Below are 19544 nucleotides of genomic sequence, written 5' to 3' on the forward strand. Positions count from 1 at the left end.
ATTTATTAGCTTCATTTTTCTACTGCACCAGGATCTTCATGGTGATTAAACACAGTAGGCCTGAAACTGTTGCTTCAATAAGAGCACCAGTAGCACCAGACTGTTGCTCTTCAATAAGAGCAGCAGTAGCACCGTTGCTGTATTCTTCAGAGATTTGCTTTGGAACTTTTAAATTAATTTTCTAATACTTTTGTAGGAAAGACAACCATGAGTAGGGGCACGTAAACTATGAGTTCAGATAGGAGTATCCCTTTCTTCTGGTGCCTTATCAGCAAAAGAGAGCACTAAAACTAGGCGTAGCAGGGGCGATAAAAGGCTCTCTCTTTTAAATATTTTTTGTATTATAAGCGATGCCTAGAAACACCAACCGAGATCAAGGCCTAAGTGTGCTAGGTACTGAACATACACTGAGAGAAAGGCAGTCCCTACTCCAAAGAGTTTATAATCTAAATAGATGGGACTGTCAAAGCACAAGAGGAAAAAAAAGTTGTATAATCCCCATTTTATAGATATGTGACTAAGACAAAAAGTTAAAGTGATTTCTGCCATCACATAAAGCCTGAGGGAAAGATAGGAATGAAACCCACACCACCTGGGGCACAGGCTAGTTACTTAACCATAAGACCATCTTTTCCTCTCAGATGAGGAGGGATAGTGGGTGAGATCTCATGAAGCCTTATGGTGAGGTATTTCCATGTGACCGCTGAGGTTATATTTTCCTATTTAAAAATGTCTTGGTAAAAGTTGAAACTTAATTTCAGGGTAATTTCTAGGGAGTAATATCAGAACTTTTCCTTTCTTTAAGTTAATAACCGTTCCTGTATATGTTAGTTATACACACTAAAAATAAAAAAGGTGCCTATCCATTGCTCTAGGTGCCTCTGATACACATTAAAATTAAAATCAGAAAGTATCTACCTATAAACCAGCAACATAACTTTAGTACTTATGTTCACTATAACCATTTATACATTATTATATTCGATATAGCACTTATATTCAGTATAGTCCAAAATAAATAATACCAGCACATGTTGCCTACAGCCACCCAGACCATACTTCCAACTCCACAAAAGCAAAGAGAGTTTGCAGTATGCCCTACAAGTCAAATTATTCATTCTCTTTTGGGCTAAGAGAAATGGAATAAAAGGGAGTAGAATACAATAAATATTTCTCTGTTGTAGACTACTAAAACCCAGCTCTCATCTTAACTCAAGTTTACATAACAATTTGGCTAGCATTGACACTAACATTTTTTCTAGGCTTGAACAAATATTAATAAAGTTCCTTTTCCTTTTGCAAAAGTTTTAATTTCTAAGTAATGCTTTCTACTTAACTTTCTATTTTCATCTACAGAGTTGCCATTTAACTTTATCAACTAGATTTTTTTTATTATATATCTGTATTCTCTTGTATGAAGAAATTTGTATGCAGAGAAATAGAAAATGTCATTAAATCAGAATGGTGACATTTTATACAGACCTTGTGCTCCACTTGCCATGATTTAAAGGACTGCATAGGGTACAAGGAAGTGAAGAACTAGTCTCTATATTAAATAAAGATTGGTACAAGAAGACCAAAGGTGGAAAGAATTTTCTCAGGTATATATCATGACCTACCCCAGGGATTGAACTGGGGACACCCAGAACTCAAGGCATGAGTCTTTATAGCTTGAGCTGAAAAGTTAGATTTTCTAACTACTTGAGGGCTGCACCAAATTACTTCAAAACTTTCTAATAGTTTGTGATTATCACTGTAGATTTCTCAAGTTCAAGTTCCAGATTTCGGGAACAAAATGAAACTGACTCTGTATGGGTTGGATTTTCATATTTAATTACATTTTTAGTATTCTATCTGTACCTTTCTGTACTTGTATCTTCCTGCCATACATGCATTTTAGACTTCTCTCATTCCCTGCTGTCCAGTCAATGGTCCTCCCTTGCTAAAGGCAGTGAGGGCTGAGGGTATTCATATGAAATCAACTTACTCAAGCAGCTTTTGTGTAAATGAAAACATGAAGTGAAGCTTCTCAAAAGCTAAACTCAGAATTAAATAAAACTAAAATACTGTGTAGTTATATTTAAAGATGAAGAGATACTAAAACCAACAACTGTGTAGTCTTGTTTGTATATGTAACCCGCTGGTCAGTGAGTGTGTTACATGGCCTTCTCTGCACCTGAGCCACAGAGGAGCCAAATCTGGTGCAGCCCTCAAGTAGTCCTTTAAATCCTGGCAAGTGGAGCACAAGGTCTGTATAAAATGTCACCATTCTGATTTAATGACATTTTCTATTTCTCTGCATACAAATGTAAATGATTACACAAGGAATGAGGCAGTGGAGAATCAGGCTATTAGTCTTTAAAATCAATGCTTATACCAACAAATGAATCTTTAAACCCCACATCTCAGGACATAGAAGAAGACCTATATATGACAGGAAGAAGTGGAGCATCCATAATGGAAGAAAAGGTCAGTGCTGTATAAAATCTAAATTGTCTCTTAAATCTCTGGAATGAGAACTGGAGAAGGAATATAAAACAGAATAGAAGAATCAAATCCAAAAAATTCATAACTGATTAACTAATACTAGGTTTTAAAATAATTACTAATGAGCAGAGAATGATAGTGAATAGCTTACCTCGGATATGAAGAACTGTGTTCATCTAAGGCCATGCTCAGAACAGATGAAGCAGGTGCAGCTCCACTGACTTCAACAGAATGACGCCTATTTACACTTGGGAGTGTTTTTGCCCTAACACAAAAAAAGGCTTTTCAAAGCTAATCAACACAGCGAGCAATTCATTTGTTTGTATGTTATAGTAACCAGTGACTATGACATAGACAGACTTCACATATCCACGTGATAAAGTAATTTATCATGAAACTTTGAGCAATTTACCTGCACTGTGGTGATTAATGTATCTCCCCTGAGACATTGCAAATCTTTGACCAACTTTAAACAGCCACCATGTTGTGTTTTTTTTTCTGAAATCAATCTTCCAGAGAAATGTTTCCTTCTTCCTCCAAATATGCAATTTTCCCATAAATTTACATGTGCTTGAGATGCTGGGCAAGTGACAGCATTTCTGCAGTATTGATAACACAACTAATGTGTCATATTTCATGCTCATGCAGAGATTAAAATGCGGGTTTTGTAGAGCATTTTTTCAATGGCAAGGATATGGCCCAGATCACAAAATAGCATCTATTGGATGTCCTCAGTCTTTCAACAGATTGCCCAGATCTGTGAACCAGCCCCATTGGACTTTTCCATGTAGGGACTTTTCCCCATGACATAACTGTTGGGGCGCAACTCCACTAGACGATCACCAGGGAGAATTTCTTCTTCTTAGCCCCCTTTGTTTTAACTCTGAAGAATCCAAAATACTGTATTCAGTATTTAAACTTATACTGATTCATATTAAAGCATTTCATAGATCCCTCTGCCATGAATTGCTCTGTTTGAGTTGTTAATTTTTTTTTTAAGTTTCAACTTGCTGACTTTTAACTCTCAAGCTTTAAAAAGTAGTACACTGATTTTTTCTCCAAATTAAAACTGCAAAACATGTCTATCAGTCTAACACTTGAAATATGTCACCCATTATTTTAGTGTCTGAGCACTTCATAACCTGTAATGTATTTATCCTCAAAGCATCCCTAAGTAAGGAAGCACAGTTATCTAGGAGGTAAGTAGGAATCAATGCAGGAGTGGGCAGCAAGGATTGACAGATCTTGGCTGTGTTGTAGGGTCCCTGGGCTGGGACCCAGAATCATGGGCAGTCCCAGGTTCCCTTATCAACCATTGACAGAGTGGCATTGCCTGGACATTGGGTCCAGTGAGACTCTGAACCCTGGAAGGGGAAACCTCATAGTGACCTGGCTGGAGGGCCAAGTCATGAAGAGGAAGCTGCAGCTCCTAGAGTAAAAGAGGTGCCACAGAGTGAGAGAGAGGACAACAGGTGGGGATACCACAAGGGGAGGCATCAGACTTGGAAGAGTGCGAATTCCCAGAGCAGCCAGGAGAGGAGGCCAAACCTGCAGTGAGTGAGGACAACATAACAGGAAGCCTGTTACTTCTTGTGTACCTAATTCCCAACAGTCCTCATATTTGTTTAGTATTCTTTATCTTCACTATTTCTATTAACCTTAGCTTAAAAGGTTAAATCTAAAATTTCATCCTTTAATTCAGTGTTTCCCAAACTTGGGACACCGCTTGTTCAGGGAAAGCTCCTGGTGGATCGGGCCAGTTTGTTTACCTGCCGCGTCTGCAGGTTTGGCCAATCCCAGTGGCCGCAGTTCACTGCTCCAGGCCAATGGGGGCTGCAGGAAGCGGCGGCCAGTATATCCCTCGGCCCACGCTGCTTCCCGCAGCTCCCATTGGCCTGGAGCAGCAAACCGCGGCCCTTGGGAGCCGCGATTGGTCGAACCTGAGGACGTGGCAGGTAAACAAACCAGCCCGGCCCGCCAGGGGCTTTCCCTGAACAAGCGGCATCCCAAGTTTGGGAAACAATGCTTTAATTCATAGGCATTTCTCCAGTTGCTACCTGCAACTCATACAATGTCAAAATACTTGCACTACATGGAATTCACAGAGCTTGGGCTTTTATTGGCTCAAAATTTCTTTTAGTGTTGATTTAGAAGTGAAATTAAAGACTTCACATTCATAGTCTATAACTGGTTTATTAATGCCCTGAACAGCATCAGCAATATATTCTTATCCGCACACCCATTTTTCCCAGTGTGACAAAGTTCCTCCTCTGCCTTGGTGGGTCCTGTGCTTTTTGGTGGATTTGCTCGCCTCAGAGGTTTATGGCAGCCCTCAATTTGGCTGCTTCTGCAAGAGGCTCAAACCTGCCATTCAGTCAGCTAAGCTCATCACTGGCCAGCATGGAGGAAACAGAGAATACCCGCAGTCTCTGTGTCCCACCTAGTGGGTCGGGGACAGGCCAGATCCCTTTCCAAATTAGACCTTCCCTTCTGGCGTTTCTCACAGACCAGGTCAACTCCTCCTGTGTCCGATCAGGAGTTGGAGGGATGCGGGCAACCTGGGCCCACCCTCTATACCGGGTTCCAGCTCTGTGGATAGCAGCTGTCTACAATGTCCCATGTATCAGCTGTGTGACAGCTACAACTCCCTGGCCTACTTCCCCATGGCCTTTCCCCAGCACCTTCTTTATCCTCACTGTAGGATCTTCCTCCTGAAGCCTGATCATGCTTGTACTCTTCAGTCTTCCAGCTGCATGCCTTCTCACTCACTGCTCCTTGCGTACCCCCTCACTAACTGAGGGGAGGTCCTTTTTAAACCAGATGTCCTGATTAGCCTGACTGCCCTAATTGATTCTAGCAGGTTCCTGATTGCTGTAGGGCAGCCCCTGCTCTGGTCACTCAGGGAACAGAAAACTATCCATCCAGTGGCCAGTATATTTGCCTTCTACCAGACTCCTGTACCCCACTGGTCTGGGTCTGCCACACGAGAAATACTTTTAAACAGCTTAGGCCTATGTTTACATTTATTCGTATTATTATCTATATAACTTTCCAAGTTAGTTAATGAACATAACTCCTAAGAATGTAAAATTTTGAACTACCTGTATTTTTTCTTTATAGAGAGATATAGGCTCCATTCTTCCCCAAGCTTCCTTTTTGTGAAGATCATTCCCTTTGTTTTAGTGAGTGAACTTAAATCTCCAGGTATCTCCCCATTCTGAAATCCCCTCGAGAGTTTCATTGATTCTCTCCACAGCTATCTTACATCTTCTATGTTTGGCCCATACAGCACACAAATAGAATAATACCTATTCCTGCCTGTATAATCTCTGGGAGTTCATTAATCATAATGTTAATGCAGAGTTGGGCTGATAAAACTCCCATGTCTAGTGCTATTAATAAGTTTATAAATATTTGACAAAGCCACCGCCACCCTGACATGTAGGTTCTATCACTTAAGAAGTTTCTTGTTCACCAGAACGTTCCTACCTTTTATTCCAGTTGTAGCTAGTTTGTACAGCAAATTTTCCCTCCATAGCACGGCAGGCATTTTTTCAATGTCAAAAAAGACAGATATAAAAAACTGTTCCTCATGTTTTTTGTATTTCTGATTCTAATCTTACAATATGATCAACCGTGCAACACAGCATACAATATGATCAATGGTGTATCTTCCTTTCCTGAAACTGCTTTGTACAGAATTTATAATTTCATTTTTCCCAGTACGCTACTAATCTCTCATTTTATCATTCATTCCATAATTTTGACCACACGTGACATGAGGGCAATAGATCTATATGCATCAGGTCTTGTGCCTAATTTGCCAAGTTTTCCTATCTCATAACCACCACTTGCTTCCATTCTGCCAGCAATATTCCTTTCCCCCATATATTATTATATATTTTCAATAAAACGTAAACTCCCTTCCAGTAGGTGCTTAAGCATTACATTACATATGCTATTTTTACCTGGGGCTGTATTTTTACTTTTGCCTACAGGTTTTTTTTTGAGTTCCTGTATACTGAAATTGTCATTCAGTACATCATCTTTATATTTCACCCAGCCATGTATGAGTTCACAAATTTTTTTCAGCATTTTTTTTCCACAAAACTCTTTACTTTGATTTGTGTCACTACCAACTTTTTGGAACCGTTTTGCTAAAATGTCCTCTTTTCCTAACTTAAAACTTTCAACTTTATCATTTACTTATAAGACCATATATATATACACACTTCATATCCCATTCATTCTTTTAACTTGTTTATATATCTCTGAAACCTTGGATTTTTTGTTGATTTTCCCCACAATACTTTCTCCAGCTCTTTTTAATAAGTCTTTGTGCCACTGCTTTACATCTTTTATAGTTCATTAAGTCCTTGCTATTTGTTGTATTTTTGCTTGTTTCTGTGCCTTATTTCTTTCTTTAATTGCTGCTTTGCAATCTTCATTCCACCGGGAAACTGGCATTCTGAGTTTCTTGCAATTTGATCTCTTATATATAGGTAGATTGGCTGAAGCAACAACTCCCTTTATTATATTGTCATGACATTTCTCTAGATTATAATTTACACAATTGGTACTAAAATACTTTCTCTTAAAGAATCCCCAATTTGCTTTTCTAATGCTCCAGGAAGGAATTCCTTCAGCGTTTTCAACATTACCTTGGCCTGATATGTAATTAGCATAGGGAAGTGATCACTTTCCATTCCCTCTTCTTAATAGATTTCCCAGTTGCATTTACTTTCTATATTGTTTGTTGAAGTTCCCAGATCTAAACAGGAAAAGGTTCCATCTAGCAAATTAAACCTAACAGGTGTTCCAGTATTGAGCAATACTAGGTTGTGCATGTCTATGAACTCTTCCAGGCATTTGCCAATACAATCAGTTTTCCTGCTTCTTCTTGATTCTTTCTGGCTACTAAGGTCTCCACAAATAATATATGGGCCTTTGGCAACCTTAAGTAACTGCAGAGGAACCTCAACAGCATTTTATTCAAAACTAAAGTTGTGTACTTCTAAGTCAATGTAAGAGACTTTCCTTTACAAACATACAAACCATCCTTCCTCTTGTTATTTCTCTGTCATGTCTGATTACATCATATCCTGAAAGCCTGAATATAAGTTCTCAATAACCATGTTTCATATCACATCAAGTTTGTTTCCATTTCAAAATATGTTTGTTTGTTTTTTTAAATGTTCTGGCCATGTGTTATTAAACGGTGTGCACTGCAGCAAACAACCATTAGAACCATGTTGGTTTAAACTAAATTATTACCTTCATTTAAAACTGCATGAATACAGTCTATCGAGAGATTGTCTATATGCAAATATTTTTCTGCCTCTTTTGTTAAAATTTTTATTCTTTGTCTTCTTCCCTCTCTGTAAAGTGCAATTAAACACTATTATAAATGCTAAAATTTCTTTCCTCCTAAAAGCAATACATCTTCATCTATTCCCCTTATATTATCTTTCCTATCCTGAACTGTGTGTTGCTGTACCAGAAGCTCTTTTCCCTCATTTGCATTTTCCTCCTTCTCCACATTCCACTATGAACACGTTAGTAAGATATATTATCGATAGTTTTAATTTTCTGTCTCTCTCTAGCTTGTTCCACTGCCACACTCCCTTTGCATGCTGCACTGTGCTTATCCCCACAATTTCTGCATTTTAGTTCTGTTCTTCCCACACAGTTCACATACAAGTGTTCTTGTTCATATTTACCACATCTCGTTTTCCCGTTCCAGACAACTGTCACATGCCCAAATCTTTGAAATCTATAACACCTCAAAGGGGCCAGGATATATGGCTTAACCCAGAAGAGTTGATATCCTATATTAACCTTATTGGGTAGTGTTGCACCTTTTAAATGTTATTTGGATGACTGTGGATGGTTCTCCCTCTCTCCTGATAATCAACTGCTTAGCAAACAGCACTTGGTCCTCACTTATACCCCTTTTAATTTCATCCTCAGTCATGTCTAGGGGAACCAAATACATTACCCCTCTTGCTTCTGTCATAAATTTAGGTAGCTGCAAATTACTTTTATGTTTCTTAAATTTGTAGTTTTGAGAAGTTTCTCAGACTATTCCTTATGTGAGCATACTAATAAATCTTCACCCTTCATTCTTTTAGCTCTTAATATATCTCCAGTACTTAGCCTAATCCATTCTGCCGTCTTCAAGGGATTAACATCACCTATCTTCTCATATTCAGTGATTTGATAATTATAAGATGTAAAACCTTTTCCTTACTTTTTCCCGTTCCGATCTTCTCCTTCTTCAGATACAGATACTTCTACTCTTTTTCTTCTTCTTCCTAAAATGAATGTGTTCCTTGCTTCTTCTCCCTCATTTTCCAACATAACTTCCAGCCTTTCCTTCTTAGCCTATATATCCATCTCTGTTCAGCCAACCAGTCACCAGCCCAAGCCATCCCTGAGTTCCAAGCTCTCGGTGTCTCCTAGCCTACACAGCCAGCCTTCAGACTCAGCCAGCCAGCCCTTTTTCTATGGCATACTTCCTGTTTTTATACTAGCTGTGCCTGCTCCTGCTCAGTTGAGTTCATCATCAGTCAGGGATTGCATAACAAGCCTAATAGGTTTCAGAGTAGCAGCCGTCTTAGTCTGTATTCGCAAAAAGAAAAGGAGTACTTATGGCACCTTAGAGACTAACAAATTTATTAGAACATAAGCTTTCGTGAGCTACAGCTCACTTCATCGGATGCATTTGGTGGAAAAAACAGAGGAGAGATTTATATACACACACAGAGAACATGAAACAATGGGTTTATAATACACACTGTAAGGAGAGTGATCACTTAAGATAAGCCATCACCAACAGCAGGGGGGGGGGAAAGGAGGAAAACCTTTCATGGTGACAAGCAAGGTAGGCTAATTCCAGCAGTTAACAAGAATATCAGAGGAACAGTGGGGGCTGGGGTGGGGGGGGAGAAATACCATGGGGAAGTAGTTTTACTTTGTGTAATGACTCATCCATTCCCAGTCTCTATTCAAGCCTAAGTTAATTGTATCCAGTTTGCAAATTAATTCCAATTCAGCAGTCTCTCATTGGAGTCTGTTTTTGAAGCTTTTTTGTTGAAGGATAGCCACTCTTAGGTCTGTAATCGAGTGACCAGAGAGATTGAAGTGTTCAACTGTTTTTGAATGTTATAATTCTTGACGTCTGATTTGTGTCCATTCATTCTTTTACGTAGAGACTGTCCAGTTTGGCCAATGTACATGGCAGAGGGGCATTGCTGGCACATGATGGCATATATCACATTGGTAGATGCGCAGGTGGACGAGCCTCTGATAGTGTGGCTGATGTGATTAGGCCCTATGATGGTATCCCCTGAATAGATATGTGGACAGAGTTGGCAACGGGCTTTGTTGCAAGGATAAGTCCTGGGTTAGTGGTTCTGTTAGTGGTTCTAGATCATCATCAAGGATCTACAACCTACCCTGAAGGACGACCCATCACTCTCACAGATCTTGGGAGACAGGCCAGTGCTTGCTTACAGACAGCCCCCCAATCTGAAGCAACTACTCACCAGAAACCACACACCACACAACAGAACCACTAACCCAGGAACCTATCCTTGCAACAAAGCCCGTTGCCAACTCTGTCCACATATCTATTCAGGGGATACCATTATAGGGCCTAATCACATCAGCCACACTATCAGAGGCTCGTTCACCTGTGCATCTACCAATGTGATATATGCCATCATGTGCCAGCAATGCCCCTCTGCCATGTACATTGGCCAAACTGGACAGTCTCTACGTAAAAGAATGAATGGACACAAATCAGACGTCAAGAATTATAACATTCAAAAACCAGTTGGAGAACACTTCAATCTCTCTGGTCACTCGATTACAGACCTAAGAGTGGCTATCCTTCAACAAAAAAGCTTCAAAAACAGACTCCAAAGAGAGACTGCTGAATTGGAATTAATTTGCAAACTGGATACAATTAACTTAGGCTTGAATAGAGACTGGGAATGGATGAGTCATTACACAAAGTAAAACTATTTCCCCATGGTATTTCTCCCCCCCCCCCCCCCCCGCTGTTCCTCTGATATTCTTGTTAACTGCTGGAATTAGCCTACCTTGCTTGTCACCATGAAAGGTTTTCCTCCTTCCCCCCCTGCTGCTGGTGATGGCTTATCTTAAGTGATCACTCTCCTTACAGTGTGTATGATAAACCCATTGTTTCATGTTGTCTGTGTGTGTATATAAATCTCTCCTCTGTTTTTTCCACCAAATGCATCCAATGAAGTGAGCTGTAGCATACGAAAGCTTATGCTCTAATAAATTTGTTAGTCTCTAAGCCTAATAGGTGTGGCCTATCAAGTTATTTGGCCCTTTCTCAGCCACAATAACCCTTCCCGGGCTAGAGTAGAGTGAGCACCTCCTCGTAGTGTATATATGTAGGTTGTGTGGCTGTGTTCAGGAACAAACCAATATTAACTCTTGGATAAAAGAAAGTAAATGTACTCATCCTCAGGGTCCTGCACTGAGGGATGCAAGAAGAGGATACCTGTTTTCAGTTCCTCACTTTCCCGTTCTTTTCTGAAGAGCTCTGCCTGCCTCCCACTCATTTGGTTTCTCTCTCCTGAACACAGCAAACTTCCCCTTTATCATCTCTCGTGAGTGGCAAATAATTAACACACCATACATAGTGCAGTAGGACACTTCTGTCTGTACAGAGGCATCCATGCTGGTTCCTTCCTACGCCCAAGCTCTGCTGTTGATGCACGCTTCTGGTCGCAGCCTGCATAAATGACGAGAACTAGCAATAGAAGGGTAGGCCAGGAGAGGAGACAAGGACTTCTCATGTTGGATGATAGGTCACTCAGGATTCACTTCATACAAAGGTCACTGAGTGACCCACTAGGGTGAGTTTCTTGCCTTTAGTTTGTGTGTTTATGATGTTCTTGCTGCTTGGCTGAAGTATATAGTGTGATCTGTTTGTTTGAGGTGCCATGTGCTGAACTTAACAATCTGCTAGGCAAGGCTGACCGCTTTTTAGCAAGGCTTTGACGTGTAAGCACTTTAGCACCCATTAATCCTTAACCAGGAAGTGTGGCTACTCAGGGTTTAAAAAGCCACCTGCTAACCAACCAGAGGAGCTAGTGAACAGGGGTAGCTAACAGGGAAAATTTTTGAAAGGGAGAATTGAATACCCCTGATTAACATTCTTTAATGCAATGAACATCCTCCCCACCAATTAAAAACAAAACAAAAACCAAGAAAACAAATAACAACAACAACAAAAAGCTGCCAAAGTAAACAGAATGCAGGAAGTTCAGCAACACAGTGAGGGTCTGACAGCCTCTGTGCCGTTGAGGAGGATGAAAGTCTGAGGGAAGGAGAAAATCAAAATGGAGCAGAGGGAAATGCTCCCATAGTTGGGACCCTTCCTCCTGATGATGTCATGATATCCTCTCTCATTGAGGATACCTCTCTGGGGGAGGAAACCCCAGTAATTAGCAAGAGACAGGTAATAGTTATGGGAGATTTAATAATTAGAAACCTAGACAGCTGCGTTTATGATGACTGGGGGAACCACATGGTGAATTGCCTGACAGGTGCAAAGCTTGCAGATATCTCGAGACATCTAGTCTGGCTTATGTGTATTGTAGGGGAGAAATCAGTGGTTGTGGTACATGTCATACCAATGACATAAGGAATGAAAAGAGAGAGGTCCTGGAGACCAAATTTAGGCTGCTAGTTAAAAGATTGTAGTTCAGGACCTCCACAGTAGTATTCTCTGAAATTCTTCCAGTTCCATGTGCAGGGCCAGTTAAACAAGGAGAAATGCAGGATCTCAATGTGTTGATTTGAGATGATTGGGCAGGGAGCAGGAGGTTAGGTTTATTAGGAACTGGGGAAGCTTTGGGGAAAGGAGGAGCCTATACAGGAGGCATGGCCTTCACCTTAACCAAAATGGAACCAGATTGCTAGCATGTAAAATTGAAGAGGTTATAGCTTTTGTAAAGGAAAATCATGCCTCACCAATCTATAAGAATTCTTTGAGGAGGGCAACAAACGTGGATAAGGGTGATCCAGTCAACAGTGTACTTGGACTTTGAGAAAGCCTTTGACAAGTTCCATAACCAAAGGCTCTTAAGCAAAGTTAGAAGTCATGGGATAAGAGGGAAGGTCCTCTCATCGATCAGTAATTGGTTAAAAGATAGGTTTCAGAGTAGCAGCCGTGTTAGTCTGTATTCAAAAAGAAAAGGAGTACTTGTGGCACCTTAGAGACTAACAAATTTCAGGTGGTTCCGCAGTTTCTAAATTTGTTAGTCTCTAAGGTGCCACAAGTACTCCTTTTCTTTTTGGTTAAAAGATAGAAAGCAAAGGGTAGGAATAAATGGCCAGCTTTCAGAATGGAGGGAACTAAATAGTGGTGTGCCCTGAGGTCTGTACTGGGGGACCAGTGCTGTTCAATATATTAAAAAATGATCTGGAAAAAGGGATAAACAGTGAGCTGGCAAAATTTGCAGATGATACAAAATTACTCAAGATAGCTAAGTCCAAAGTAAATTGTGAAGAGTTACAAAGAGATCTCATTAAACTGGGTGACTGGGCAACAAACTGGTAGATGAAATTCAGTGTTGATAAATGTAAAGCAATGCACATTGGAAAACATAATCCCAACTACACACAGAAAATGATGGGGTCTAAATTAGCTGTTCCCACTCAAGAAAGAGATCTTGGAGTCATTATGAATTGTTCTGAAACATCTGTTCAATATGGTTGCCCCATCTAAAAAAAAGATTTATTAGAATTGGAAAAGGTATAAAAAAAGGTAACAAAAATGATCAGGGGTATGTAACAGCTTCCATTTGAGGAGAGATGAAAAAGAATGGGAATTTTCAGCTTGGAAATGCAACGACTAAGGGGATATGATAGAGATCTATAAAATTTGACCCCAGTGAAATTAATAGGCAGATGGTTTAAAACAAAAAAAAGGAAGTACTTTTTCAAACAATGCACACTCAACCTGTGGAAATTGTTTCCAGGGGATCTTGTGAAGGCTACAACTATAACAAGGTTCAAAAAAGAATTAGATAAGTTAATAGAGGATAGGTCCATCAATGGCTATTAGCCAGGATGTCAGGGATGCAACACCATGCTCTGAGTGTCCCTAGCCTGTTTGCCAGAAGCTGGAAGTGGACAACAGGAGATGGATCACTCGATGATTACCTGTTCTGGTCATTCCCTCTAAAGCACCTTGCATTGGCTGCTGTTGGACGCTTGGCTAGATGGACCATTTTTCTAACCCAATATGGTTGTTCTTGTGTTCTGAGTTGGCTCTATCTACCTCCAAGCAGTTTGCTCTTCCATCCTCCCAAATTTAGCCCCTGCTGGCATCATCTATGCTGGAGGGGAAAAAGGTACTTTCCCCAAAATTTAGTTAGATTAATATGATTGGAAAACCTCTTTTACACCTATGTAGACATAGTTTAACAGCTTTTAAGTCATATTCGTTGGTCTTGTTGTAGCCCTTGGTAACTTAGGCTTCAACACTGCTGGTTTACACTAATTTAAATATATTTAAAGGGTGTTAAACAGGTTTTCCTATCATATTAAGCTAATAATTGAAAAAATCACATTTTTCCTCCATCTCAATAGAACTCCAGTGGTTCTATCAAGATCTTGGAAATTATCCAGCCAATAGGGGTCATCAACCCATTATCAAGGAGTAGCTAGTTCTAAGGGTTAAGGAATGTCACTTGTTAAATCTGTCTATTATTCAGAATTAGTATTACAGGGAAATGGCATAGCTATTTTGTAAAATCCATATCTGACACACAAGGAAGAAGTAATGGGTAAAATTAATCAAGAAGATGATAGCTGGATATTATTTTTCATTCTTTTGCAAATGAATGATGTTGCCATTTGCTGTTTAACCATGTCTGAATTGTTATAAAAAGCTCTAATCATAATTACCAAATTTCTCTATTTCTAGCAAAATGGCACTGATTTTCTGTGCTTATAAAAAACTGGCATGTCATAAATGTTGAATTATGCCTTCAGTTACACAATAGCCATTTTTCTAATCATGTAAAAATGCAATAATTATCACTAGAAATCTGTTAATTAAATGAAGAATGCCATTTTTATTATATGTTAAAATGAAATATGTTTATCATTAGCTTCACTTGGTAACCAAGCAGTGTATTAATAAAGGACCTTAAAGTAAAACAACCCCTGGCACCATACCAACCCACTTTTGAGCTCCAATTAGAGTGTCAGAGAAGTCAAATCAGACATACTGACAGTATTAAAAACCTGGCTATTTCCATTGTTCTCTCTTTGATCTAAACTAATTTTGAGATCTGCCTCCCTTGTCCTTTCTCATCGTCATCATTCTGTCTATGAATAGGAGATCAAAATAATATCAAATTTGACATTGCTGCAGGCCACAAATGGAGAAGAATATCAGAGAACATGACTGTGTGTGGTCCATAGAATATATTACTACAGGCTCAGTTCTGAAGTGAGATTAACACTTGCTTAGTTTACCACCCCACCAACTAAAATGCAAGTGGACTTCATGCATTTGGAGGACTGGCTGAAAACTCCATACAAAAAGGCAGCTGTACTTAGATATGCTTCTGTTCCCAGAGTTATGTCAGGTTTATAACTGGGTAATGCAATGGTGGTTTTGGTAATGAAGTCAAATTCTGTGTGAATATGGGGCTTGATCCTATTGCCACAGAAAACAAATGGCAATCTCATTGACTTCAATAGCACAGTGTTTTAACCCATGGAGTATCAAACACTTTCCAAATGTTCCCTGCTGATTTCTGATTTTTCCACTTGAACTAATAATCTTTCCCCATCTTTAAATATCCTTGACATGATTCCAGGATGACAAGGAGAATGGAATAATAAGCACATAAACCCCAGAACCAACAGTGAAATAAATGCTTAAAAAAAAGAGGCACCTCAAAATGTGCAGGTAAGCATGCAATTGTTTGTGTTTGTTTGGGAAAGCATCCATGGTGATTCTTGCAGGCCATCTTTCCTCACTAAATCTGCATCCCTTCATCAGGCTCTGTGATAGTCCCACAACTTCAAACACAGCGTCATCCCTGTTCATGGCTGTAGGGGTAGAATGCAGACCCAATATCCCTTCCATCTGCTTACCACTCAGAAAGTGGGTGTAAGGATTCTCTTCATTCCCACCTGGGTAGACACAGGAGGATGTGGGTGGGGGGGGGATTTTCCTCACTACCACCTTTCCTTTGGGCAGTGGGATTGGGGTAGCTTCTTCACTCCCCTCCATCATTACATTGCATGCTTGTGGGAAGTTTGGAAACAATTCCCTTTCTTCAGGAACTGGGAAGGGAAGCTCCATATTTTTATTTTCGTTTAGGCTGCAAGGACCTTTGGGGTTCCTATTAATTCACCTCCTTCTTTGAAACAAGGTTGGAGGCAGCCATTAGGGTTTTGTTTTCAATCTCTTTCCCTTCAAAATGAGTAAAAGAGACCTCTTCATACCTCCCCTTTTGGGCAGTGGAAGAGATCCTTGGAGAAGCCACATCTTCTCTTCTGATGATGATAAATGACAGTGGTCACCAGGTCAAGGGCTTGAATTGAACCACCAGTACAATAAGCCCTATTTATGTTTATGTAAATATGCTATTTATACTGTCTCTGGGTGAACCTTTCTGCAGTTTCTTAGTGGGACCTCCTATATCTCCACCTTCATTAAAATTATCACGAGGGCAGGGAATGCTCAATTATTTACAGAAAGGATCTGAGGAGGCCACATGCCAGGATGACTGTTACCCAGGACATGAAAACACAAGTGTCACATTTACACAGAGAGAAGGGCAGCTGCCCAGGCCAGCTAGAACCCAAAACATTTAGGACTTTATAGATCAAAGTCAATACCACAAAGGTATCTGAAGTGTTTATTAAGAGGTAGCAACAGACTAGAACTTTGAGAATTTCAATCAAGAGAGTCCTATTTTCAAATGAACAATTGCTCAAAATCACGGTCATGCCCTTCTCCATAAAGAAAGAATAGAACCAATCAATAATGTCACCATCTACCCCAGTTGGAGTCTACAAACAGGTCAACAAAACTGCATATCCCACTGAATTCAAGTATGCTAACAAATCAAGAAGAATCAATGCAGACATCTGTACTCTGCCTATCAATGGGAAAAGAACAACAGCCAATACAAGAGTATCATCTCTGTACTATACTCTCACCTAAACAAAGGCTGAACAGGATTAAGGAAATAGGAGATATACAGCTGATTCTATAGTTGCCTTGCCTTAATCATCTCACTCTTTCCTACAAAAGATTAGAGATGGGGTAAATGATGACAATGACAGTTCCCTACATTAATGGGATTGTATTTTTTAATGTTTCTTAGTTAAGAGTTTCTTACTGTGAGCTTCTGTCCTTGATATGCTTGATACAACTACCCTAAAATCTCCTCTGTCCTTACCTTCTGCTATTCAGTCTTCTCTGCATCTTAAAAGACAGAATAGAAAACTTTTAATCCTTTAAATAAAGTATATATATTGTTTTTTAAATGGCTCTGATTAGATGGAGGAAAAATGAAAATAGAAGAGAGAGAGGAACATGCAGGAAAACATCATCCATACTAAGGACTTCACTGGGACTAGTAACTGAAAAGTTTGCAGGGTCAGGACCTTTTCCCACTCTATTATGACACTTACAAACGTATTATGACATCTCCAAAATGATATATTAGAATTGTAAATAGTTCAGAGAAGGGTATAAAAATCATTGAACAGCTTCCATATGAGGAGAAATTTTAAAAAACTGGAACTGTTCAGCTTAGAAAAGAGATGACTAAGGGGGAGATATAACAGAGGTCTATAAAATCATGACCAGTGTGGAGAAAGTGAACAAGGAAGTGTTTTTACCCCTCCACATAACACAAGAACCTAGGTTCGCTAAATGAAATTAATAGGCAGCAGGTTTTAAATAAGGAAGGAACTTCTTCACACGATTCACAGTCAGCCTGTGGAATTCACTGGCAAGGGATGTTTTGAAGGCTTTAACAGGCTTCCAAAAAAAGAATTATAAAATTCATGGAAGATACGTTCATCAGTGGCTATTAGCCAAAATGGTCAGGAAAGCAATCCAATGCTCTGGGTGTCTCTAAATCTCTGATTGCCAGAACCTGGGACTGGAAGACAGAAGATGGTTCACTCAATAATTACCCAGTTCTGTTCACTTCCTCTAAAGAATCTGACACTGACCACTGTTGGAATACAGGATACTGGCCTAGATGGATTATTGATCCAGTAGGGCCATTCTTATGTTCCCATCCTGTCTTCCACCAAATACGAGTCCCACAACCCTCATTGTCATCTCCACACCCCCAACTCGCTTCCAGTACAGTCTCTTTACCCAGACACTGCCAACTGGAGGAGAACTGATAGACAATCTGCCTGCTCTCAGGTCTAGCAGTGGCCCCTGACAGCCAGGAATAACCATTGCTGCGCATTTTTTGATCAGCCCTTCAATCCCAGGCTGGGGTTGCTCCGTGCAGATAGCACCATCATAGAATTTATCTGCAACACTCTAACAAGTCTCTCTAAGCATGTAGAGCTGAGATTTTCTAAATGTTTATAACTTGACCAACTTTGGGCAGTTTTTCAAAGGAAAAGCAAAAGGCACATTCCTGACACCTGGGTGACCCTCTGCCAAATTTCATGTCCCTACTCCAAAGCATGACTGCGATAGAGATTATCAGCTCAACAATTGTGTGATTTTTTTTTAACATGGGCCAAAACCCATGATTTTTCTAGTAATGAAATTCTCAGAAATGGCTGAATTATGGTGCAAAAGTTCAGCCTGAAAGACAATATTATAAGCGACTGAAAATGAAGTTCTACAAAGAAAAATGTTGGGCAAATTTAAGAAGAGGCAGTCCTTCCAACTCCATCTGGAATATTTACAATTTATTTTCCAGAGAACCGAATCCTCTAATCTTTACTTGCTCCTAATTTAGGAAAAACTCCCACTGACTTGATTTTGAATTTTGCCTGTATGAAGAATGAGCAAGAACTGAGAGCCTTGATCCCTAAACTTTTGTATTGCTATATTTCTGAAGTTAATAATAGTTACAAATATAAATCTTCTCCCCTATGTTGCAGCACTAGGGCACTGTAAAATGTCATAAAAACTATTAACATTCATTTAAAACATTCAGTTAAAATAAAAGCTTTTAAGTGTCTAATCCTTTACTCTCTATTCAGTCAAAAGACCCATTGACTTCATGTTGTGGGGTGGCTGCCCCACTTCTATACTAGAGGGTGCTCCAGCAGGCCAGAGAGGCTGTGTGGGGGGCGGCCAATCAGAGAAGGCCTGCTAGGGAGCCAATCAGAGGGTGAGTAAGAGATAGCCAATCAGGGCCAGGCTCAGCCCTATATAAAGGCTGCCCAGGAAGGGAGCAGTCAGTCTCTCCCAGGCCTTCAGAGGGTGAAGGTCTGCCGCCTGTGTGAGGGGACTACCAGCAGGGACAGTGCAGTGCAGTGCAGTGCAGTGCAGTGCGGGGCAGTGTGGGGCAGGTGAGGGGAGCAGAAGGAACTCCAGCCTAGTATCTGCCATGTTGCAGGCCCCAAGGGAAGAGCCAGGCTGGTGCAAAGGGGATGAAGGGGAAGCGACCCAGGGAGAGCAGCGGACAAGGGGAGAGGAGGAGGGCAGGAAAGCTGTCACTAAAGGGTCCCTGGGTTGGGACCCAGAGAAGAGGGTGGGTCTGGGTCTCCCTCCCCCTTGCACGTACACCCAGCTGTTGGATGTGGTGATAGTGGACTGCACCAGACCCCTGGCAAAAGGAGTTAGACTTTGGGGTGTGGTTGGCTGCTGTGGCTGAGTGAAGTGAAAGAATCCAAAATTATTGAAAAAAATCTGCCAAATACAGTATACACAAAATAACTGGCCATGAATAAGTGCTGCCATATGCCTTTCCTGTATTATAATCATTCTAAAACCCTGATCCTGCAATTAACAGAGTATGGTCAGATACATTATCTCTGCACAGGTGCAGCAGTCC

Source organism: Dermochelys coriacea, chromosome 2, assembly GCF_009764565.3.
Source record: "Dermochelys coriacea isolate rDerCor1 chromosome 2, rDerCor1.pri.v4, whole genome shotgun sequence".
Lineage (NCBI taxonomy): Eukaryota > Metazoa > Chordata > Testudines > Dermochelyidae > Dermochelys > Dermochelys coriacea.